At 43.7% G+C, this 14372-nt stretch overlaps 1 protein-coding gene across 2 annotated transcripts in view; it reads right to left on the bottom strand.

The window, feature by feature from the left end:
- CCNY (cyclin Y) overlaps positions 1-14372 on the bottom strand; it is a 214857-nt gene that overhangs the window by 53765 nt on the left and 146720 nt on the right. The gene's annotated exons all lie outside the window — the stretch shown is intronic.

The following is a 14372-nucleotide window of genomic DNA, read 5'->3' as shown; positions in this document are numbered from 1 at the left end:
TAGTAAGTGTATCTCATAAGACTTGCATGCACTCATTAATAATAATAGGCCTAGTGATAATAATAGGACCATTTATAACCCAACTAGACCCATAAAAGTCCACACTAAATTGGAGAAACACAGATAATATCCATAACAGCATTAAGATGCAGGACAGATGAAACAAATCGGAAGAGTTATTTATCACGGAAGCCAATTCAATCTGCACCCTGGGTGCTGGCAAATAAGGCCAGGCTTGTCTGTGAGGCCTCCTTGAGCATCTTGGAGCACTCCCTCCCTCAGCGATGGGGATAAAACACATAATTTTGCATTAATGAGATTCGCTTCTCACAACGGGTGGAGTAGTTCAGCCTTCCATCCTTCCGTCCTTCGGGCCTTGGTGTTTCTCACAATAGGGACCCTCAGCCCCAGGGAAGTGGAGTACTGACAGGGACCTTGTTGATTACCTAATTTTATTGCAATGTGCATGTTTTCCATTCCTGATGAATCATTTTTCATGGCACATACTAATCAATCGACACACTGAACAAGCCCCTGTAGAGAGTATAAAGAATATGTTTTCTTCTAGAAAAGGACATCCTAGATCAGACTCAATAATGCCGCCTCAGCTTATCCGAAAAGGACAATTTCCGACTCGCTGCATTTGGAAGGACCTGCAGAGATTTTTCCTTTTCCTGCAGTCCATGCCCCAGATGCAGAATCACAGTAGTTTTCAAAAGCCCTCACTGCTGGTCTGGTCAAGGGGCTTGAGAAATCACTTTCCTATTGTTTACATGCGGTTCTCAGAGTCACAAGGATATGCGGCATAGAAAAGGAAAAACCAATCTGAGGATACTGTTGGGGAGTTAAAGAGGCGGACTGATGGAAGGGCAGGTGGCAAGCTGTCCGATGACGGTCTCCTTCTTTGGGAAGAGGAAAGCGGTGTTGAGGGCGGGATGCCCTGGCCACAGCCCCAGGCCTGCACCCCAACAGCACGCACAGAGCCCAGCTCGAGTGCAAGCAGCAGTGACAGACTGGCTCTGCCATCTACAGTGTCTGCCTGATGATTTTTGACTGGACTCCAAGGAAGCATCACCATGTAAGAAAAGATGTGGTGGCCAGCAGGAAGTTTTTGGTTGTAACTTCCTGGCATATACACTGTGTGTGTGTGTTTTCTTAAATCAATTCAATACTAAATCATTGCATATCTAGCACAGTTGCTCTACCACATGGGGGTAGGACGACATCTCTACAGTGATTTACCACTGGTTGAAGGGAACTGGGAACACTTTGTACACAAGGTTTCCAGCAGAGTCTGTAGATGGCACTTAGCCCTTCCCAGGGCATCACGGAAATAGGCTTGTTCAGAGACTTGGTGTGTCTCCCAATTATGGGAGCCACCTTCATGGACACCTCAACACCCATGTCACCCTCTACCTCCAGCCTCAAGAACTATTAGAGCTTCTTATATAGGTGCTCTTGGAAAGATCAAGAATTTTCAAAAACAGGAAAGAGGGTTAAAATACAGTCTTCAGTAGTTTAGCCCGAAAGCCATACCAAGAAAGCTTTAAAACAAGCAACAAATTAAAACAAAGCCACAATGGGAAGCACAGGACTCCTGTAAAGGGTATGCTAGTCTTGTACATTTCCTACAAGGATAAATCTCAGGGAAGAAACAGGCCGTTTCCAAGAACCCCGACTGGTCCCCGTTAGAATGACAAACAAATGTTCACCAAGACTATGGCATATAGGCATAACACCTAAGGGCAAAGATTGTAATCTATTACTGAATCTCTTAGGAATTCACTATTCTTATGCAAAAGAACAGACTTCTGGTTTCCAGGCCTGCATGGAAGAGGCTGGACACACCATCTCTCCCACCCTCACAAAACAGAGCTGGACCCAGCCTTGGGGAGGGATACTTAAAGGGTAACTGGCTAATGGCTGGTGAAGGAGTGTGGCCTAACTTGCCAGATAAAATCTGACGGCCCAGCCTAAAGGGCCCCTACACTTCATGAACTTTACCTCCAGGAGCCCCCAGCAGGTTCTCACTGTGACAACCCGAGAAAAATCCCCTCCTGCCTCTGACAAGGAGAGGAGGAAAAGTAACCATTTTGAATTACATCCAGAGCATTCTGTTCTTATACAAATAAACACCTAAACCCTGCTCTATTTCCCTCAGAACAACTGGACCCATTGAATCTGATCTGCAATTTAGGGTTCGTGGGGCGTGAATTAAGTACCACCTCACAACTTGGCAGCCCATTCTCTTATTATTTTGTAATGTTACCCGTGAGAGGGCCTTTGCAAGATCGAGTCTGCGCAGTTTCTGAGAGCCTTTTTCACACACGCATCCTTAAGATTCACTCCTTTTGGAGTGTCTTCTGAGCTTCACAGACTGGAAGAAGCCCCAACATCCAGGTCTGCACCAGGTGACCCATTTCCCTGACTAACTGCCTGGATCAGGGTAGACCCACCCAAGCTGGGCTAATTCTCTCCTGGGCATTTGGAGTTGGGACTTACTTGGAAAGCTAGTTCTTCCCTGCTGGTGCCTTAACTGAAGATATGTGGTCTCAGGCATGGGGTAGGGTGAGGGTATCCCTGGCTGAGCAGGAGAGTAATTAACACAGCAGGCCTGACTGCTCTCCTAAGAATGGCTGCTTGCAAGAGTGGCCCTCACCCCACTCCTGGTTAAAGTGGCACAGACACCATGGTTGATGCTGACCACCCGCTTTCCTTCTGGGAGTCTGGAATGTTGGTACACACCAGGCAGAGGCTACCTAGGTAGCTAACCCCAATGAACATCCTGGGTAACAAGTCTGTAAGCAGCGTCCCTGGCTGGCAACGTTCCACGTGTTACCACAATTCACTGACTGGGGGGATTAAGCCCATGCCGTGTGCCCCACTGGGAGGGGACCACACGTGCCCATTCCCTTTGCTGATTGTGCTTGGCATCCCTGCCCTGTGCTCAATCACAGCCCTGGGACGACTACACGCTGAGTCCTGTGAGTCCTCCCAGGGAATCGCAGAACTTCAGGGGGGTCCTGAGCACCCTCCAAAACATGCACTGGGAGGAGGGAGAATAAAGGCAGAAGGGGTGCTGCTTCAGTCCTAATGGCAACTGCTCACAAGGTTTCTGAGATCCCCTGGTGCCCTTAAAATTAATTTCCCCTTTTCCATAAGCTAGGTGGAACAGAGCTAAAACACTATCATGGGGTGCGGGGAGTGATAAAATAAATAGTCTCTTACACTGATATCACCAAAAAAGACTGACAAAATTTCTCAAATTGAAATGTTTTAAAATAAATTTGGAACCACTAAGAATGTTAATCAGCTCTGCATTTCAAAGTGCTTTAGCTATTGTGTTGTATGCAATAGTGTAAGCAACATGCCAACTCATTGCTAATAGATGGCTTTAATCATTTTTAAACCTCGATATTTTTGGTTAATAACAACGTATCAATCAAAATCTCTGGAGTTTTCAGAGCTCCTACATAATTGAGTATATTAATGCAGTGTTTCGCTTTCTTGGGGGAAAATGGGCAATAAATTGACATGGGTCATAAATCACATCTTTCCTGGGAGACGAGGAATAGCTATCTCCTTTGATCCACTCTATGATAGTTTAAGAGGATTTTTAATTGGCTATAGCAATAGTCCAGAATGACTTAAACAGAAAATGTACTAGAGGCTTTAAAATGAAGCCATCAAAATCAGCAGACACACCACCTCTGGAATAAAAGTCTTCTCCAGATAAAATAAGAGTATTTCCAATTCGAGAGACAAACAACAGTTTTGTTAGGCTATTATCAACCTCCCTGGCCACAGCATCACAGAAGTAATTATTTTTTACTTTTAAAAACACTAATTTTGGGAAATAAGCTAAGAGAGAAAGAAAACACCCTAGGAGAAGCAAGAAGGACCCACAAAAGCTGAGAGGACCATTTTGAACCCAACCCAGGAGAGGACAATCAGCATGAGCCTGCCCATGTGACAGAGGAACCCTGGATGCCAGCAGCCTTTCCTCAGAGAAGGAATCTTCCTCTTGATGCCTTAATTTGGATATTTTCATGGCCTTAGAACGGTAAATTTGTAACCTAATAAACCCCATTGAAAAAGCCAACCTATTTCTGGTATATTGCATTTGGTCAGCTTCAGCAAACCAAAACAGAAGAGTTTTCCTGGAATACAGGAGATCCCCCAGGGTGTCTCTTAGTACTACCATGCCCTGTGATTCAAGTCAATGGAAAACTGCAACAACCCAATCCAGGCAGGACTGCCAGTAGCTCAGAAACTTCAGGAATGAAGGTTAGGGTCATCCCATCAGACAAAGAACCATGGCTAGCTGAGATGTTTGCTCAGAGTAAAAGGAATATGGAATGTGTAGTGGAAGAAGGTAATGATAAATATCACCTATGAACAGGTGACCAGTTACAGAAACAAGGACTAAGAAATGGAAATGATCTCATCTAGATTGTGGTGATGAAAGCATAATTATATGATTATATTGGGAGCAACTGATTGTTCACTCAGAATGAATTGCATGGTGTGTGAATAAAACTCTTTAAAAAATAAACAAAAAAATGCAAGTGACAGAGAAGATGTGGAGAGAGAGAGAGAGACTTATTCCTTGTTGGTAGGGAAGTAGAATGGCACAGGTAAATGCTTGAATGAACTGAAAGCAGGAATACAAATAGACATTTACACACGGGTGTTCATGGCAGCAGTATTCACGATTTGCAATGAATGGAGGCAGCAGCCTAAGTGTACATCAATGGGCAGATGGAGAGCGAAATATGGTATATACAAACAACAGAATATTGAATGACTGCAAGAAGGAATGATGTGATGAATCATGCAATAGCTGAATGAATCTTGAAACATTATCTTGAGTGAAATAAGCCAGAAACAAAAGGAAAATTTTGTAAGGCCTCAGTAATATAAACTTACTATAATGAGCAAATGCTGATAATTGAATTTGAAAGCACAGGCACCAGGGGATAGAATGTGGACAGAGATTGGGCAATCAACAGTGCAGGAGTGCAGAGTGTTCAAGGAGCCTTGTAAAGGTTAGTAGATAGTAACCTCTTACAGCAGTCACGTCTATTCCTGAGATTTGACTGTTATTTAAGAGATATTTATTTGTTACAAAATTTATATTATTTGTAGCATGCTTTCTAATATAACACGTAAGGTCAGTTTCTTTATACAACATGGTTGCATGGAACCTAGAATGGGTAATGAGATCTTGTTATTCTGTACAGTTTAATATGATACCCTGATGCACCCCAGAGTATTCTGGGCAGAAAATAAAAAATTATTTGCAAAGTCCCCTTGAGGGATGGGGAGGAACTGTTGAAATAGTAAACTTCCTCACCTGGGGAATCCCTAATATTCCCGCAACCATAAGGGATTCCCAATTCAATAAGTCAAGCCCTCAATCTTGGGGCTTGCCCTTATGAAACTTACTCTTGCAAAGAAAAAGCTGAGCCTACTTATAATTATGCTTAAGATTCACCCTCAGAGAACCTCTTTTGCTGCTCAGATGTGGCCTCTTTCTCTCAGCGAACTATGCAAATAAATTCACTATCCTTCCCCCTACATGGGACATGACTCCCAGGGCGGTAAGACTCCCTGGCAACGAGGGACAGGACTCCCAGTGATGAGTCTGGCCCTGCCACCATGGGATTAAGAATGCCATCTTGCCCAAAAGGGGGAAAAGAAATGAAACCAAACAAAGTTTCAATGGCTAAGAGATCTCAAATATAGTTGAGAGGTCAATCTGGAGGTTATTCTTATGCATTATATAGATATTCCTTTTTTTCATTTCTAGTGTAACTGAACAGCTAGAAGGAAAACCTGATTCTGTAGAACAGTAATCCAGTAGACTTCATTCTTGATGATAATTGTATAACTGTATAGCTTATATCATGTGACCATGTAACAGCAAAAACCTGGAGACTGACACTCCCTTTTACCAGTGTATGGGCAGATGAATAATAAAACAACTAGGAGTATATAAATAATATGGGAGATAAGTGCAATGGGAAGGTTTGGGTGTTCTTCTTTATTTCTTTTTTTATTTTTATTATTTTTTATATTTCTTCATTTTTGAGTAAGGAAAATGCTCAAAAACGGATTGTTGCAATGAATGCACAACTATATGATGATACCGTTTGCCACTGATTGTATAATTTATACTGCATTAAAGGAAAAACTTCAACTTTTGTGTGAGACCAAAAAAACAAAACAACAAAACACTACTTTTGGAAAAACGCAGTGAGGATTGAGGATTTGTGAACAGTCTAAACGTAAATTCAGCTGACCCCTTTTACAGATAGACATTTAAAAAAAAAAATTACCTTGGTTTCTCCTCTTCCATTTCTAAAATAGACCTTGAAATGGCAAGTGTCAGCCACCAATAAGCCAGAGAATATTAGGACTAAAGGGTTCCTAAGATACTACCTAGTCCAGCCACCCTTCTTTTGAAAATGAAAAAACAGGTCTGAGCAGGCCTATGTGGGGGGCAACTGGAAGGGCGAAGGATAGAAGTCCGCCTGGCTCCTCAGGGCTCCTTCCTTTAAACTGCCCTCCCACCAGGAGTAGTATCCCCAGTGTTTGGAGGATCCCCTAGAATCGACATGAAATGAGTCCAGTTTAAAAACAGAGTGATAATCAGCATCAAAGGTGAATAGAGCTAAGCTATTCCAAAAAGAAAAATTACTTAATTGTTAATTACGCTGATGGAAGGGACTGGCAGGTCACACAAGTCGAGAACTATGGAGTTTTGTTTTGACATTGCTGAGCTATCTGTGCCAGTGTAGATCATGTTTATCTGGCTCAAAAGAAAAGCCCCTCCCCTTTCTTTTTTTCCTGTGGGTAGCATGGATCAGGTTCTGAACAAAGTCAAAGTTCAATAATAATTCTTACCATAAGTTTGAGATTACCATACAATTCCTATTGTTTTCAGTAATTCAGTGAATCCAATCCTTCATGTAGTTCAATTCATGTAATTCACAGTTGCTGAGCCCCCGCTCTGAGCAGGGCACCGAGGCAAACACAGAGCTACTCCCGAGGTCATTGCCAGCAAAGAGCCTCCCCGGGGAGGGGCAAAGCCACGAATACAAGTGGCTGTCACCCACGGGCGCTATGGTGGAACAGCCCCACCTCCCCGAGCCATCTGCCCCACACAGGAACCCTGGCCTTGGACATGTCTTCAATCTGTGTTCATTTCTAAACCCAGGACACAGAGGAACGGGACAATCAGTACATCCAAACTGAAATCAAAATGAGCAAGGCAGATGAAAGAACAATGGAAAGAGAAGAGAAAAATCCAGAGATACATAGGACAGAACAGTCACAGAGAGGAGAAAATTCCAGGGGAGAGAATAGGAGGCAAGAGGAGGTAATGGCCTAGGGATAAACCCACTCCAAGAACAAGTATCCATCTAAACTTCCAACGAACTTGAGACATTTTCTGTTTCCCACAGAGAATACCTAGGATCCATGGATTTCTTCAGAAGCACAGAAACTTAAGTGAGATTCTTTAAATATATATACATATAGTAAAAGAAATGCACACATATGGAGAAAATCTGGAAAATACATAAGAGAACGCAAATACAAGTAAAAATTAAAATTTGGAAAATACAAAAAAAAAGTAGAAATATATAATCCAACAACTCAAAGATAACTACTATTAGTATTTTGATATATATCTGTGGTTTATGTAAAAGTAGCCCAGAAAAATATGTTCTTAAATCTAATCCATTCCTGTGGATGTGAACCCATTGTAAGTAGACTCTTTTGATGAGGTTACTTCAGGTAAGGTGTGACCCACCTCATTCAGCATGGGTCTCAACCCTCTTACTGGAGAGGGCTTTATAAAAAGGACGAATATAGGTAAAGAGAGAGAGAAAGCCAAGGAAGCAAGAAGCTGAAATAATGAAACTGGAAAGAGAAGGGAGAGACCAGCAGATGCCACCATGGGCCTTGCAATGTGGCAGAGGACTTAAGGATCACCAGCAGCCGGTCTGCCGGAAGAAAGCAGATGATGCCTCAATGTGAACATTTCATGGCTTCAACACTGTAAGTTTGTAAGCTAATGAATTCCCATTGTTGTAGTGGACCATTTCATGGTATCTGCTTTGAGCGGCCTAGGAAACTAAAACAATATCCTGTCTTTCCTCTGTGCATATTTATACAATTGTACTATGTGTATTTTTGCTATGTGTATTTTTGCATATAATTTACATATATATATATGTAAATATATGAACATGCAAGTGCACACATACACACACATAAACATGCCAAAAGAAATATTGCCCATTTTTCTTTTGGTGAGTTAGCATTTCATTGGTTGTATAATAATTCTTTAACCTGTAAAGGTATTAATCTTTTGTCATATGTGTTATTACAATATTTTTCCCATTTGATGATTTAATTTTGGGGATGCTTTTGATACACATTTTCCTTTTTAGGCAATTTCTTTCATTGCTTTTATAAACCTACATACAACTTTCCCATTCTGAGATTAAATACTCATTTATATTTTTCTATATGTTTATGATTATATACATTAAGTTCAGTTTACAACTAGTTAATCCATCAGAAATTTATTTTGGCACCTGGTGCAGGTTACCATTTGTTTTTTTAGGTGAGATTCTACACGCTGTCTGTACTGTTATAAAGGGCTGCCGTCAGGCTGACATCACTTCAGACCTGACTTCTTGGTTTGCTTCCAAAGTCTGCAGAAGCAAACCAAAGGGGGGCCCACGATCTATCTGTGTGCTTCAAGAAACGTGAGTGGAAAAAGACGGGCCTAAGCACAGCAGGCCCCAGAGAGCCCTTCGCTCTTCTGCTCTCATCAGTCTCTCTCCTCCAGGCCAGACCCTGGTGATCCAGTACGAGGGCCTATGGTCAGCAAAGAGAGGGCTCCGAATCTAAGGCCAGCTGGGCAGATGGGAGTCCCCATGTCAGGAAAGAGACCCAGTCTGACTGGGTAAGTGTGAACCTACACCACAGAGTAAGGCTCACACTTATTGAGACCCTGCCTCATCTTGGGTCCTGTACTCAACGCTTTGACGGGCTATCATGCAGTCAGTCTTCCTGACTAGCTCATGAGGGAGGGACTGACTCCATTTTTTAAAGATGAGAAAAATGAGGCCCAAAAGACCATGGGGCTCACAGGCACAGGTTCCTACAGAGAATGATCTAGGCCCCTGCTCAGGAAATTTGATTATAGAGGGCTGTAAATCATTGCTATCCTCAGGAGTTCATTTTTCTTATATGGCGACAGAGCCATATTACCAATGAAATTCAGCTGCCTCCCTAGAGGACATGGGCAGCTAATAAAAAATGTAAACCAGATAAGGTAAGTGTAAACATGACAGGCCATGGAAAGGGCTGAAAGGGAACTCAAAGTGACAGAAGCTCCCCAGAAAGTTTTCAAAAGAAGATTTAGAAAGTGTTTATTGCCACCAACTAACATGACAGAGGGGGCTCTAATAACAGAACACCACTAGTGGGAGAAGAATTACCACCCCAGCCTCCGTTCTGGATCCATGCTCACTGAGCGATTCTCTGACTACTGATTCTGGGGAAAGCAGAGGTCAGGGAAGAAGATACATTAAAAGGCTTATTGAGAAAAAACTGACATTCTGGTCTAACTGACTTCATATGAGTTTGCACTGTGCAAGAAGCCTTCTCCAAACTGAGGGCTCAAGAGCTGGGCCACTGGAGCTGGCTGATGCTCCAAAGAAGAGTGGGCCACAGAGCCCAGAAGGGCTAAATGACCCCAGGCCCACCTCGCCTATACTGTTGAGACATGGCTGCAGAGAGGTGAGAGCTGGGCAGGAAGACCCTGTCAAAGGAAATCCAAATACACCTCTTGGGCTTAAAACACACACATCCCACCTGGTCCCAAATAATGGCTATGCCCCTTTTTAATAAGGTTAGGGGACGTGGAAGTTGCAGCATAAAATAGAAAGCCACCTGGTCAGGGAGACCATCAAAATGGCCTGGCAGATCTGCCCATAATGGACGGTGATTGTTTGCTTTCTCTCTTTCATTCATTCATTATTTCATTCATCATCTTTCTTTTTAAGCTTCTTCTATGAGCTAGCCATTGTGCTTGGTATAGAGAATGCAAAAATGAGAAGACATGGTCCTTACCTCAAGCAACATGCTACCTTTTTATTTGCCAGCTATAAAAAAAATCACCCCCACAATAGAGGAATATGCAAAATGCAGTGAACTGAATGCTACTGATTTGAAGATGTACCATTATTCTCTGTCCACTAAGAAAGAAAACACTGCTGCCACTTAAAGTCTGATAAGCTATCAGCTGTCCTGATGTCTATAGACTGGACAGAACTTGGGGTGCTCGGGGAGGCCTCAGGGCTGGCAAGGGCAGGAGGGACCCTACAGCTAAGCAGTGGGGAGCATGCAGCAAATGGGGAGGCAAACCCATTGGAAAGGCAGGCAAGGTGAGGCCCAAAGGGGAAAGGCTTGCAGGCCTCACCGAGGGGCTTCCTTCCTTCTGTAGATGAGAAAAGGCCAGTGAAAAATTACTGCTGGAGCAGGGTCTGCATTCCAGAAAGCTTGCTCAGGCAGTCGTGGGGAGGAAATGTGAGAAAAGATGAGGCAGGAGGGCCCAGAAAGGGGTGATCCAAAGAAAAAGGAGGGAAAGAGAGAGATGAATCAGGGCACTGGAGATCAGAAGGAAGTGGAAGGGGACACCTTAGACAACTGGGATACATGGGGTAGACAGGACCCAGAGACCAATCCCACGGGTGGCTGCTCAGGACCCAGAATGACAGTGAGCTCCTCCTTGAGAAGAGGTGCCAGAGGGAAGGAAGCAGCTGGGAGGAAAGGCCTGGGTTTCTGGCCTGGACTACCAGGCAGGGGGAGGTGTGTGTCAAGAGCATCCACAGGCCTTAATGCAAAAAGACGGAGGAGTCCTCTTTGCCCTAGGGGCTGGCTTCATAGCTAACAGCAGACCATGAATGGCCCCTCACTGCATGTCCCAGTGCACTGCCACATTTCCTCATGACGCCATCACATTTCCTTCCGCGGGGATAGGTAGAATCATAGCCAATTTACAGGGACTTGCAATCCAGAGATGAAATTACTGTGGTAGGTTGAATTATGTACCCCCCAGACAAAAACATGTTCTCCATCTTAATCTGCTTTCCTGTGGGCATAAAACCATGGTAAATTAAGACCTTTCCAAGATGTTATCTTCAGGTAAGGTGTGGCCAAGTGGATCTGTATGGGTCTTAATCCCCTTATTGGAGGCCTTACGAAGATAAAGCCGGGGTGGGGAGGTGGGGGGTGGCACACGCCAGAGGCCGGAAGTCACTCTGGCCTCGGATAAAATACCCTTAACTTCAGCCAGCCAGAGGGAACCAATGACGCAAACACTCCACTATCATTCAGTTGTGTTGGAGTTACCAATCTCCTTCCGAACACTGAGATAAAGGTTACAATTCCTGAATCTCTCTGATATCCATAAGGAAAAGGAATTGAACCGTGAAGAAGCTCATAATAACTTTGCACAGGCAGCATCTAAGTCAGACCTGGGGAACAGCTGGTGGGTGGGTGCACAGCAGACTGGGCGTGCCGGAGGGAGTGTGCAACAGCAGGAGGCGGCTGCAGAGGAGAGAGGCTGCCTGGCTGTGGCCCCAGGGTGCAGGTGCCCTAACACAACGTCATCACCCCTATAACAGCCTCCTACCCACAACCCTCTTCTAATCTACTGAAGGAAAGACAAGAGCATCAGATTCAAAAGAAAGTGACCAAAAAGGTCCTGCGTGGTTTATAACCCCAGATTATAGCATATCTTCCAATAATGTTGGGGTGAGTGGCACCTACAATTGTGAAATGCTCGTTACTCTCAGTAGTGCATTTGTGTGTGTGTGTGTGTGTGTGTTTCGGGGGGGGGGGGTCTTGCAAGAGAAACCTAAGTTTATTTAAGTGAAGAATTACCTGGTTTTGTCACTTTTCCTTCATTTGACCATCATGATTGAGCATTTACTCTGTGCCAGGTACTAGGCAAGGCACTGGAATACTGAGATCCAACATCCCATTTCCCTTTCTCTCTAGGAGCTAGTGGGCAGCCCAGAAAAGGATATAAATAGCTTCCAATACCACCATACGGTTCATTCCATGAAGAAAGCATGCACAGGGCACAGGAAGAAAGCCCACCGAAGGCCCACTTATCCCGGCCTGAGGGATCAATGAAACCTTGAAGGTGACAGCAGAAACAGGCTGTGAAGCCTGAGAATTAGGTGGGTGGAAGACAGTAGGAGCATGAGGGAAAGTGATGGATCTGGGGAACTGCAAGTCATTTGGTATGTCTGAAGCACAGAGGTGAGACGAGAAGAGAGAAAGCAGGCTGGAAAAGAAGCAGAGTGGATCACGAAGGGCCCTATATACCAGGCTGAGGTGTTTGGAATTTAATTCTAAGGCAACTGTGAAACCATTTAAAAAGTTTAAGCAAGCAAGTAACACAATCAGATCTCAGGCACAGAAGGTCCCTTCACTTGGCCACAGTGTGGATTCAGGTTGGAAGAGGGATGAGGTCAGAGGCAGGGAAACCAGTGCAGGGGCTGCGGCAGTAATCCAAGTGAGGAATCGTGAGTCCAAACTAAGGTGGTGGCAATGGGAATGGGAAAGAGAAGTCAGATTTAAGGGATACTGAAGAGGTAAAAATCAATAAACCCTGGACTACATGGAGGCAGTGGTGTGCTATAAATGTTTCACAGTTCTCTGAAAAGAAGAATGCCCTAATTTGTAGCATTTGACTATTTCCGTGGTGTCACTGCTTCTACCACAGCTATTTCAAGCTCCCAAGATCATGTCACTGAACATGGAGCTAGGAAGAGACAGACGTGATTGGCTCTGGCAAGTCAGAGTGAGCAGCTCCAGCAACGCTGCCTGAACATGAGAACTGAGAAATGGGAAGAACCAAGGAAAATTCCAGGCCTTCCCATGTTTGGGGAACCAGACAGGCAAGGCGGTTAAGTGGAGTTAATAAGTTCTGTTGGGGACACAACTGAGTTAGAGAACCAGAGGCCTTCATTATAAAGATGTCCAGCAGGCAGCGGGATATAACGGCTTGGAACACTGCAGAGAAAAGTCAGGCTAGACATACAGCTGGCATGATGGATCATGGGCAGACTAAAAACGTGAGGGGCAGAGTACACACCCCCTAAAAATACTAACATTAACAGGATAGCTGGATGAAGGCGCTTCTCAGGACCTATCTGCCAAAAGCCAAGTCACCAAACAGCAAATTGTCTAAATATCAATTCACTCTTAATTCTTTAATTAACTCATTAAAGTAACCAAAATAACACATTTATAAAAACCTATTTCTTTTATTTATAAAGCAATTAATTGTTCATTAGATGAACCGGCTTTCAGCAAACTGATTTGTTTAGAGATAGAAAGCCAAAAGAAAAGGCAGAAAGTCAAAAGGGAAGGCATTTTAAGAAGCATGGAACAGTAGATGGCATCAAGAGGTAAGGGAGGGAATGTGTCCTCAGGTAACTTGCAAGGCAGGCTCCACGGAAGGGGTGGTGGTGGAGGCAGACAGCAGCACATTGAGGGAGTGGAAACAGAGGAAGTGGAGATAATGCAGATGCTTTCACTAAACACAGGAGTAGAGGGTAAAACCTCAGGTAGAGGGGGTTGGCTATTTTTCCTTTACTTTTTTTGAATCTGAAAGACTCATGTATATTTGTATGCTGGGTAGAAGGATTCAGTATTCAAGGAGAAATTGAAGAAATAAAACGGAATAATTCATGCCCTGAGGTTCCAGAAGAGGAAGGGGCAGGAGATCTACAGCAAAGTTGAAGGGTGAAGAGGTACTTCCCACATCCATTTCTGGAGCAATCCCTCTGTCAGGTTAGACTACCAGCACACTCCCTTTTACTGTGTGACAATCAAGATTTGTGTCTTCCCCTTAAAGGCTCTGATGCAAGTGCATGTGAATCTTGTTTTGATTACTAACTGCCAACATTTTCTGAATGATGTTGGTCTCTGTACCCTGAATGCACAGGAAGCAAGAACCAAACCTGGAAGTCAAGCCAACCTCATAACTTGTTTTACAGTACTAGCCATTAAGTGTCTGCAAAAAAAATTGTTCTGACCCTCATTTTTCATCATCCCAAATCCTCATCCTCAATGCTACTTCCTTTGTGATATCCCATCCTTTCCAATGGCTTTCAACTTTACTGACCCAAAAGGAATTTTTTTCTGTACCCAATACATTCAAAATTTACTTCACAAGTATTTGATGCCCACATTGATTTACTCTTGCTCTTGGGAACATATTTATTTTTCATTAATGCACCAAATTCTTTCAAATCAAATCAGTGATCTGC

The sequence above is a fragment of the Choloepus didactylus genome, chromosome 5, assembly GCF_015220235.1.
Source record: "Choloepus didactylus isolate mChoDid1 chromosome 5, mChoDid1.pri, whole genome shotgun sequence".
Lineage (NCBI taxonomy): Eukaryota > Metazoa > Chordata > Mammalia > Pilosa > Megalonychidae > Choloepus > Choloepus didactylus.
The sequence above is the reverse complement of the archived record's forward strand: the minus strand, read 5'-3'. Positions and strand labels throughout refer to the sequence as shown.